Below are 11,206 nucleotides of genomic sequence, written 5' to 3' on the forward strand. Positions count from 1 at the left end.
CCATGGAGTAGTGGTGGGCTGCTGATGTTACTGTCGCTTTGTGTAGGTGGCTTGAAAATGGCCACCAGCAGCCCACTCTGTCTGTCACCTGATTTTTGGCAGTGTCCCATTCCCTTAAATCATGTGAGAGGATTGGGCTGTAAACACATGTGCTAGCCATTTATTTTTTTTTTACAAATAGTGCTTTGAGAGGCAACAGAAATGGGGTGAGAATGTGGGGGGTGAGCTTCAGCACTTTGCCCTTGCCATGGCTCCAACTCTGACTGAATCCCTCCTGCGTGCGATTTTAATGAGGCAAACAAAAAGAACTATAACTGAAAACCAATTCAATTTTTTGCTGATAAAACAGCATGCAGGGGGGGGAGGCACAGCTGCGATTGGAATCATGGTGAAAGCAAAGTGGTAAGCCCCCCTAGCCCTCCACAGTTTTGCTCCATTTCAATTGCCCCAGCCAAGCTATTTTTTGAAAACAAACAAAACAGGAACAAATGGGGCAGTACAATCATTCAACCTTTTTAGAAACTTGTTTGACTGCCTTTGGACATTCTTAGATTTCCATTTTCTGAAATGTCAGTGCCAGCTCTAATTACTGTGGCTGGGCGGAACCGATCCTATTTTTGATTCCAGAAACATTTAAAGATTTGCGGGATAGACTAATCACTAAATATTTCAAGAGCAGACATTTGTTCAGCTGAAGGCTCTTCTGCAAAAACAAAAAAAAAAAGTTCCTTCCAGGGAACCCAGTGGCAAACACTTTGTAATTAAACTCTGTTCCTCTTCATCCAGTTTTGGCCAGCTAAAATCAAGCATTCTGAAATCAAAGAGGAACATGGTTGAAAAACATCCCAGGCCGAGTCAGCTGGGAAGAGCACTCTGACCAATCTTGGTTACATTATCACCTTGGAAATAACACCCGAGAATGTAATGAAATAAGATGAGGTTTTCATTTTATTTTTGCAAGGAAATTGTTTAATATCATGACTCATCAAGCAAGCTAATTTCTGTGCCCGTGATTCTGATATACCTTTCCGCAGTAACTATGAAGTATCAATAGCGATACATCTGGATTGTGTTTTGCAAATGATTTTGATCTGAAAATATAACCTGAAGCATTCCAAAGAAAAGGATCTTGTTGCCTCCCCCCTCCCCTTTCTTCAGTTCAGGAAGTGGCTGCCTTCCGGGCATCACTTTGGCTAGCACAGAAAGTATGAAGCTTAGTAATTGGCCGACAAAACAGGCTTTGGGCATCATCTCCTGGGCAGGCTCTACCATGTGTTGGCACCACTCCCAGTCATCTCAATGGGCTTTGTATGGACGGACTTCCCACATTTGTTGTAGTTTCCGTAGCATAACTCAAGACATTTTCATCTAGGATGGGTTTTAATTGCCAGAGTTAAGCAAGTACAATTATAAATTCTGATGCAGGATTATTGATTTGATAGTATATGAAAAAAAAAAAAATCACAGGATCTATTTTTACATTATTGCTCCCTCATCAAGCCCCAAGAATGGACTGAACTAGGAAGTGGTATGGAAACAGTTCTTCTTGACATGCAGCATATTTTCCATACCTTTTCTGATTTTTATCATACCATAGAATTTTCACAAAGTTACCGTACATAGCTGAAGACATATTTCAGAGGATTGAAATGTGAAGAGGTCCAACCAGATAGAGTTTGAATGTACATTTGTCTTACCTCGGATTGCTCATTTCCTTCCATGGGTCCAGAGGATGAACTCACAGATAACGTGATGGCTATTTCTGCTTTATTTTATGATGTATTTCCAATGATTGTGTGCTTCCCCGTTGTAGGAAGCTAGCACACTGCTGGCCCATGACCAGCTTTCCAGAATGTCTGCCTGGCCTTATCTCCAATGCCAAAGCCTAGACCTGACCTACAGACTGAGAAGCATCAGGTAACCCACTGTAGAGGATGATAGGGGCACTCCTATAGCCTTAATAGGTGGTATGTAAGGGGAGATTGCAACAGGTACACCTTATTGACCCTGTGCATGATACAATATACCTGCCAACATTCTTTCACAACTGCTAAAGGTGTAATAATCCCATACTCTTGTACATTTAAGCATCCTAGAGAAGACACCAGGACCTATGGCATATGTACTCTTCATGCCCTCCACAGCGAAGATTTTCAACCTTTTTCATCTTGCAGCACACTGACAAGTGCTAAAATTATCAAGGCATACCATCAGGTTTTTTTGTTTGTTTTTACAATTTACAAGGCATACCACACTGTCAGCGGGGGGTTCACATCCCCCAATGACCCTACTACTAATAAATGAGCCTCCTCCAAACTCCTGCAGCACACCTACAGACCATTCATGGCACACCAATGTTCCGTGGCACAGTGACTGATAATTGCTGGCCTACAGCCATGAGGAATAATGGCATCATCTTCACATATTATTTTAGCACAGAGCAGCAGTGGCTGATGAGATGATTTCCTGGTAAGAACCACCCGGTTATGAACTGATCAAAGGCTAAGGGTAACACATCCCCTTAGGAAGTAATCACCTTAGGAAGTGATGGTAGAGGCAGGAAGAACCTAATGCAGTACTGCACATGCACAGGGTTGCAGACTGACTGATAGTGATGAGTCTTCCCTTTCTCCCGTGATACTGGTGGTTCCCACCGACACACCATCTCACAACTTGTCCTTCTTGTCCTATAACTGTTTCAGAGGTAGAGTGCATGCTTTGTATGCAAAAGGTCCTTTGTATGTAACAGCTCAATAGGCATCTGCTAGAGATGCTCTAGAAGGATTTCCTGCTACAAACGGGATTAAACTAGATGGCCTTGTGGTTACCTTCCAACACTATAATTCTATGATTCTAAATTTAGTACTGGAATCTCTACTATGGGTAGGAGGTCTGGTCTAGAGGGTTGAGCCTCCATTTGCCTGAAGATAACATCCGAAGGTCACCAGTTCGAGGCCATCGGCACTGTGCGACCTTGAAGCAGCTGACAAGCTGAGCTGAGCTATTCCATCTGCTCTGAGCATGGGAGGATGGAGGCCAGAATGTGCGACCAGATCAAGAAAGAAACATCTGAATGTTGTGGTTTCTTGAAAAATAGAAACCTCCTTTCAAATTGTAAAAATCCCTACGGGGATTTAAATTGCCTGCCTGTGTAAACCGCCTTGAATAAAGTCTAAGGAGAAATCTGAGGACCAAGAAAGGCGGTATAGAAATACCTGTATTATTATTATTATTATTATTATTAAAAGGCCCCAGGTAGTAGGGCTGACAAAACCTCTGCTGAGACCTTGGGGAGCTATTTTATTTATTTATGGCTGCAATCCTATCCACACTTACCATTGACAATACTGGGCCTTTCTTCTGAGTAGACATGCATAGGATTGGGCTGCCTGTGTCACACTTTTTAACTGCCCTTCCTCTAAGGAGTGCAGGGCATTGTACATGGTTTGTATGTACTTTAGTCCTCACAACAACCCTGTTAGGTAGGCTAGGCTGAGAGATATAGACTGGAATAACAACAAAGACTCAGGGAGTGTAGTGGCTGAGCAGGAATTTGAATCAAAATCCAGCACCACATCACTGCTCAGAGCAGACTATTACTGGGCTGGATGGAGCAGGGATGTGATTTGGAATAAAGCAGATGGCTTTGTTATTAGCAATCAGAAAGCACAATGAAAGTCTCCAACAGACCACCATTTATTTTAGAGTCCCTGATGACTTTCTGCATATCAAGTCTTCTCCTGCCTTCAAGGGTCTCAATGGCACTCTGACAGAACCTTTCTCTCTCCTGCCCACCCAAGATGCCAAAAGGAACATGACACATGGCATCAGTGCCCTTGACCCATTACAAACACTCAGGGTGTCACTTCTGCTTTCAATTAGTCCTCTTTGTGTCACAAGTGCAGTCTTTGGCCTTCAAGGACGAGTGCATGAGTGAATGCTTGTCAGTGTGGCTGCCCGTCTTCCCAGTGCAGTGTGACCTCATGTGCAGAGCATGCAGGGTCTGACTATGAGCAGGACTCTTGAATAAACAGACATGAAGGCCAGACCCCATATCAGCTGCATTGATAAGCACAGTTCATGACAAATGTTATCTTATTAAGAAAGAGAGTCAGGGATCTTGGTCAGAGTCCAGAGTCAAATACTGTGTTATGTTGAGCTTGCTTCTTTTTTTCTCCCCTGCTCTCCAGCTCTGCCGTATCAAATTAAAGCAAATAAAGCCGGCTGCTCGCCCCACTTATTTATAACATCACAGGAAACTTGGAATGACTTATTAAAAGATGGAAATAATTCTCTTAACTTCGAAACTGACTTGACTCAGCCAAGATACACAGCGGCTGGCTGTGTAAGAGAACAGAACACACACAACAAGTGCCTCCTGTGCTGAAGGTTATGAAAACATACCTGGCCTTGCTTAACATCATAAGCAAGACACTCAAGTTCCTGCTTTGATACCAACCATTGGCACTCTCAGGACAAGCGAATAGTCCCTGTGGCTCTGGAATTGGTTTAAAAATGTTAATGAAACAGAAAAGAAAAGACTGATCAGTGTGTAATTGTCTCCGTCTTGACAACGTGGCTGAGCTCAGGATTGGCATTGGGGTGCGCTTTAGAACATAAGAGCCTCACTGGATCAGGCCAAAGGATCATCCAGTCCACCTTCCTGTATCTCACTCTGGTTTCTCTGGGATCACCCAAGTCAACTAGATATCTGTATCCTGATGCCATACTCTTGCATCTGGCATTCAGAGATAGGTTACTTCTAAAACCTGGATGCTGTATATAGTCATCATAGTTTTTAAGTTGTGTTGGGCTTTTCCTCCAAAAATACCTTTGTTCCCCCTTTAAAGGCATCTAGGCCAAGTTCCGTTACATCATGTGGCTTGGAGTTCCACATATTAGTTAGACACTGGGTAAAGAAATATTTCCTCATGTCTATTCTCTTCTAACTCTTCTGCCACTCAATTTTAGTGGATGCCCCCTGGTTCTGGCATTGGAAAAGAACTTCCCTCTATCGACCCCATGCGTCTCATGCATAATTTTATGTGTCTTAATCATGTTCCCCCTCAAGTGCTTTCTTTTTAGACTGAACAGCCCTGAACATTGTAGCATTTTCTTCTAAGGGTGGTACCCTAGGCAACTAATCAATTTGGTCCAATTTTTTTTTCTAGTGTAATTATACAAGAGAAACTCATATTTCTCCAATTCTTTCACAGTGCCGTTTCATCCTGGCTTCACAGCTGTAGCCTTCCAGGCTTCCACGGGCAGCCGTAAATCAAGCCTCAGACAGGTGGTCAAAATGTTCTTCATTTCTTGCCAGCTGATTCCTCCACAGTCCACACTCCTTCCACATTCCTTCGGCTCCATCAGCCGCATTCCAGCTGCCCATCCAAAGAGAAACTGGGACTGACCCTGCTTAGCTTCTTCAGGCAAGGCAGCAGCTCAGTCACCAGACCACACCTCCTGCCCAAGTGTATAAACAATTGTTATTTTTTTTTTATTATTACACAATTACCTTAATATCAGTTAATTGTCAAAAAATAACTATGGAAAATGGAAGCATTTTAATTAAAGATAAACTTAAAATATTTATTCCAGTGCTCTGCAAACTACCAGAAACGTAGCTAAGAGATTGAGCTGCGGATCAGAGCTTCCTGGTTTTGACTCTCACCTCTCCCCGCTCAGCAGGTGGCCTTAGGCAAACCAAGCACCCCATCTGCAGTGTAGGGATCATAATGCTTACTTAACTTACAGGATTGTGTAAGGATTATGCTCAGATAATGCATGTGATGTTTTTTGCCTGATGTACAAATGCTAAGTGCTATTGTCGCTATGGAAAAGTTACAGATTATCACTTTACATTCTTATATTTTGCTCAAAAATGTTAGAAACATTTATATAAAAATGTTATATTTTGCTCAAAAATGTTAGAAAATCACCAGTGAAATGGTATCATCACACCCTGTTTACCATGTCTTCTGATCCAATGGACAAGAGGAGAAAAACATCTTGCAGTAGAATCCTATGACATCAATTCTTCTCAGATGGTACATCCGTGTTCAGTAAATGCATGGTGTGGGAATGGATTAACCCCTGTTGGCACTGCCTGACCTCAATTAGTTCATCTGAATGTGTGTACGTAGTTTTTTATGCATAGGGCTTCATACATAGTGCTCCATTTGCACATCACTCCACGTTAACACATTTTTTTTGCACAATGACCAATCACACAAAGAAAGTCTGTGTGCATATCGTTGCATGAACAAATAGCTCTGGTCTTCAGATGAAAACATGGACATAAGGAGCAGGGTTAGGGTTTGAAAAGAACTTGTGATCATGGTTTCTCTCTGATCTCCTTTCTCAATGGTACCGGTAATAGTCTTCATTTCCACACCCCCCCCCCATCCCAATCATTTGTTAAGATCTATAGTAATGGGATTTTTACTGAGATTCAGTGTGGAAACATATTGGCAGCAGGGAAAGAGAAAATGGTATACAAAATAATATAGAACCATATCCAGCTGCCCTACTGAGATACGGCATGTTTCATATGATGAATTTATTGGGGAAAAATGTAAGCATAAAAGGTAAATCCATCAACACTATCAAGATGGATGTGTGGGTAGAAAAATATACATACACCTGCAAGCTGTTCTCTGTAAAGAGAAATGACCAGTTCCTTCTGGATCTCCCCTGTACCTCAAATTTCCTTAGAGGTAATTGTTTCCTTAGAGAGAAAATTCAGAATATGACATTCCAAATATTCAACTTTCTATGACTTATTTCTTTCAGCTGTTTTTGATGCCTAACTACAGTTATTCAATGTCAGTGGTGGTTGATGGATGAGCCCAAATCAAAGGCCAAATTCCCCCCCATCTAAAGTTTTCTCCTCCTGACACACACACACACACACACACACACACACACACACACACACACGCCTTTATGTAAAATTGTGTTTTGTGTTAACAGACCTAAACCTCTACCAGTGATGTTAAGAGTTTCTCATTGACAATTGACCATTGCCCAGGTATCCCCCCACAAAAACACATGACACAAATACTGGGTAAAAAAAAAGGGGAGGCCATGATTTATAGAATTACAATGCTTAGCAACCATCTGCAGAAATTGCAGTGGGTTCTAACTAGCTTCAACCCCTTTAGTGTGGGCACCTAGCTAGGAAGACGTGTCTAAGCCCTCCCTTGGGCAAATCACCCTGGCTCAGAACCTGGGCTTGCCACAGTCTCCCCCAGGTTCTTCAGCACCAACCCCTGGAAATGGGGTCAAGGAAGCTGAATTGCTCTGCCCACCCTGAGCCCTGGCCATGAAGTTGGGCATCCCAATTCAAGGTCAAGCCAAGCCAAACCCTGATCAGAGTAGCCTTAGGGGACCGACACTGGTCTTAACCTGGCCTCTTGCTTACCTAAGGGTAGACACCAGATCCCTATTTCTCCTCCTCCCTGCTCCGAACTACCCTACCAGACATGGCCAACCTGGTTAAAATACCCAACCCAGAGAACAGTCAAGAGAAGGCCAAAAATAAATAAATAAATAAATAAATAAATAAATAAATAATAAAAAAAAAAACTTCCCTCCCCAGCTAATCAGGTGTGAAGCAAAAAATTCCTACCCGACCCTAAATGGTGACCAGTTAATCTCTGACTGTACCTTACAGCAGTGGTTCTCAAACTCTTTGGGATGTAATATATTCATTACATGGAACTCTCTGGGAGAGTTTGAGAGCCAGTAAGTTTTCGCAGGGGAGGAGGCAGCAGGGGTGGGGGGGAAGGCAGCGGAGCGATCCCCAGGAGCGCAACTGCTCCGCACCCACTTTCCCTGCTGCAGGGAGCCCTGCCAGAAGTTGCACTGGGCTCCCCGCATTCCAGGGAGGCTGCAGGAGGCTTGGGTAAGCGCACCCAAGCCCCTGCAGCCACCGAGCAGCGCGATCCCCTTCCCCCTGCCTCTAGGCTGCCCCTTAAGGGGGCAGAGACCAGGACCCTCAGGCTGGGGCATCGCGACGCCCCAGTTTGAATAACACTGCCTTACAGGGTGGGTGGGTAGGTTCCGTTGTGATCGTTGTGGAAGAGGGCAAGGCAAGGCCCATGCACAGCTTTTGACCAGCACACCAGGGCCTTGTCCACCTCACCTGTAGCCAATAGCAGCTCAGCACGGGGGACGGGGGGGGGACCGAGCAATGATTCCTCCCTGCATATATGCAGATGAAGTCCCTGTGTATATATTCATTACATGGAATGTACATGTACATTCATTACAGCAGGACACATCACAATCCTTTTCAGTGCAGGTGCACTGGTGGGGGGGGGGAGGATGGGATTTGGGCTGTTTGTCTACTGCCCTAATAGTTAAGTTGTATCTATATAACTTCAGGCCCTATGACTTTCCCATTGGTTGGCAACCTTCAGTCTCAAACGACTATGGTATAAGCCTTCAGCACCCGGTATTCCTAGGCGGTCTCCCATCCAAGTACAAACCAGGCCTGACCCTGCTTAGCTTCCGAGATCAGATGAGATCGGGCATGTGCAGGGTAACAGTTGCTGCATTGTTTATTTGCATACCATTGTCATTGCCAGAGAGGTGACCTCCATGGAAAGCCAAGCAACACAAAGCAATAAAATGCAGGAAGAGTTTGTTTCTCCATCTGCACACAAAATGGATTTTTGACAGCGAAAACAGGATTTTCATGGACCTCTTCTAGGAAAGGTGACCCTGGAAACTCTTTTCTGGAAATGGTGAGCATTTTTCTCCTTGGCTGAGTTTGTTTTGGATCATCAAGCCCAGTTGCTGTTGCTTGGCATGCTGTGGAAGTGACGATTGCAAAAAAAAAAGATAAGATCAGGGAAGAAGCATGTTTCGGAGTGCACAAAAGGCACCCAGGGAGTACGCTGTCAAGCAGGGGTGCAAAAACTTTACTTACAAGTTGGTTTTACCCACTGTGCTTTCCCTGCAGTTGATGGAGTAATCGCATTGTAATGGTTTGCTTGCAGGCAGTCAATTAAGCACCTATGGTTACTCTGCAGGGTGCAGATTTTACATGTCTGGCGGGTTCATAAATAAAGAAGATGACTGCATACTTTTCTTTAATGCCCTCTTTCCTCCACCCCCCCCAAACATCACTCCCATATTGATTTCAGATCTTTTTGCACTTATAACTGAGTTCATTCCTCGCCCAAGTAGACAATTTTGTCAGGGATTGATTTGTAGCATCCAGTTCTATGATATGGGGAGACAAACTACCTGTAGACACATCACATTGGCCTGTGATTATGTTTCAGGGCCATGTGCTAAACAGATTGGCTCTCTCTCTCTCTCTCTCTCTCTCTCTCTCTCTCTCTCTCTCTCTCTCTCTCTCTCTCTGTGGGTAAGCCACAAGGGAAAAATCCAAAGCAAAAGCTCAAATTCAATGATGGATCCAAATTACAACTGGATTACATGCCTCTAGATGGTGCTAGAATAACTATCATGCAATAGGTGCTCTTATAGGGGCAGTTCATGCAATATATATCTAATGTATATATCAGTCTATGACCCGTTGAAAACAACTCCACTTTATCACCTCTATTCCCACCAAAGCTTGGAGGCAGGGAGATGCAAACTTTGTCACTTACACAAACAGCACAATACATGTGTGCAAAAGACAGAATAAAACCGGGACAGGGTCACTCTTAGAAGGGTCACACACTTTTCCATCATATATTTATTGTTGCTAATAACTAAACTTTTGGGGGGGGGGGTGGCAATTACTTAAATGAGAAAAAAATTATGATTTCTGTATCCTGAGATATTTGTTCACATTTGAGGAATCCAGATGGTTTCCTTTTTTCTTATCTCTTTCAAAACCTTTCATAAAAACCCATTTTTCCCAAGAATCCTTTGACATAAAACCTTAACCCTTATTTCCTACTCTGACTACGCTTACGTACATGAAACGAAGGCAATCACATATTCTTTCCTTGCACTTATCCCTGCCGGCTTTCCCTCCCCTTCCCTTGTGTCTGTCTAGAATTTGCAAGCCCTTTGAGGCAGGGACCTAGGGCACAATCCTAACCAGGTCTATTCAGAAGTAAGTCCTATTTTGTTCAATGGGGCTTACTCTCAGGAAAGTGTGGGTAGGATTGCAGCCCTAACCACTCATTTTGTATAAAGTGCAGATATACTGATGGCATCATCACCACATATTTATTTTGAACCAACAGAAGAACTAGTTTCAGATGTATAGAAGAAGAAGGAACACACTGATTCTCAAGAGAGGTACAGGCTAGTGCACTGGTAAAAGCCATGAGACAAAGAATTTAAATATTTCCATGATTACAAATACGGAATACCTGTATAACGTCAATCAGGAAAAAAATTTCTTAAGGTCTAATAAAACAAAACTTCATACATATATAAAGACACAATCAACCCGGTACTGCCTGTGATTCCAAGCAGACCATGGGTGGGATCAAGGACACGAAGGGAGGTGGACAGACAGCAGGAAAAGCCTGTTTATACAAATCTGTCCCCTGTGCAGTGACCTCAACTTGCCCTTCAGATGGTCACACTCCCTGGCTGACAGAATGACAAAGTTCAGTCCACAAAAAGACAATGATTTCACTGCCACAAGCAGACCACAGGCTGCCTGGGAGGAAAGAAAACAATAGCAAGATTTTCTTTTAAAGAGGGTTTTTTGTTTTTTGCAGAAAGCAAGTTACTTTCTCCCAGCGTGTCTTTGGCTTCTCTGTGTTGCTGTCCTTTCTCAATAATCCGTAGCACGTAATAACTGTTAACTTTAACTGGATGCTTCACGAAAAAATTGCAGCCCTTGAAGTTCCCAATGCAAATGATCACATGCGATTACAGGACAGTTCCATGTACTGTTTATTCAGGACCAGCACAATCCAAAATTAATTTTAAACAATTGCATTAATTCCCCATTGTCATTTCTGCTCCCCGGGGCTTTGTCCAAATTAAGAAAGCATTTTAAAGCCCTACTGTGGTATTTGAAAGGGAAACTTGGTAGTGGAGAAGTTGTAAGTAGTGGAGAAGTTGTAAGTAGTTTGATCAGAAGAGCAGAGATCACCCCTTCATGAATGTTTGCAAGCCAAGCCAAGATAAGCAGGAGTGTGCCTGCAAACAGTTGAAACTTTGTATGCCGTTTGACCACTCGCAAAGGTTCTTTTCCATTCCTGCCTTTGTGAGGGGTTCA

At 43.3% G+C, this 11,206-nt stretch overlaps 1 pseudogene; it reads right to left on the reverse strand.

Moving 5' to 3' along the window:
* Positions 1–8,446: 8,446 nt before the first annotated feature.
* On the reverse strand, positions 8,447–8,560 carry LOC136637443 (5S ribosomal RNA; annotated as a pseudogene).
* Positions 8,561–11,206: the final 2,646 nt, after the last annotated feature.

The sequence above is a fragment of the Tiliqua scincoides genome, chromosome 1 (genome assembly GCF_035046505.1).
Source record: "Tiliqua scincoides isolate rTilSci1 chromosome 1, rTilSci1.hap2, whole genome shotgun sequence".
Taxonomy (NCBI): domain Eukaryota; kingdom Metazoa; phylum Chordata; class Lepidosauria; order Squamata; family Scincidae; genus Tiliqua; species Tiliqua scincoides.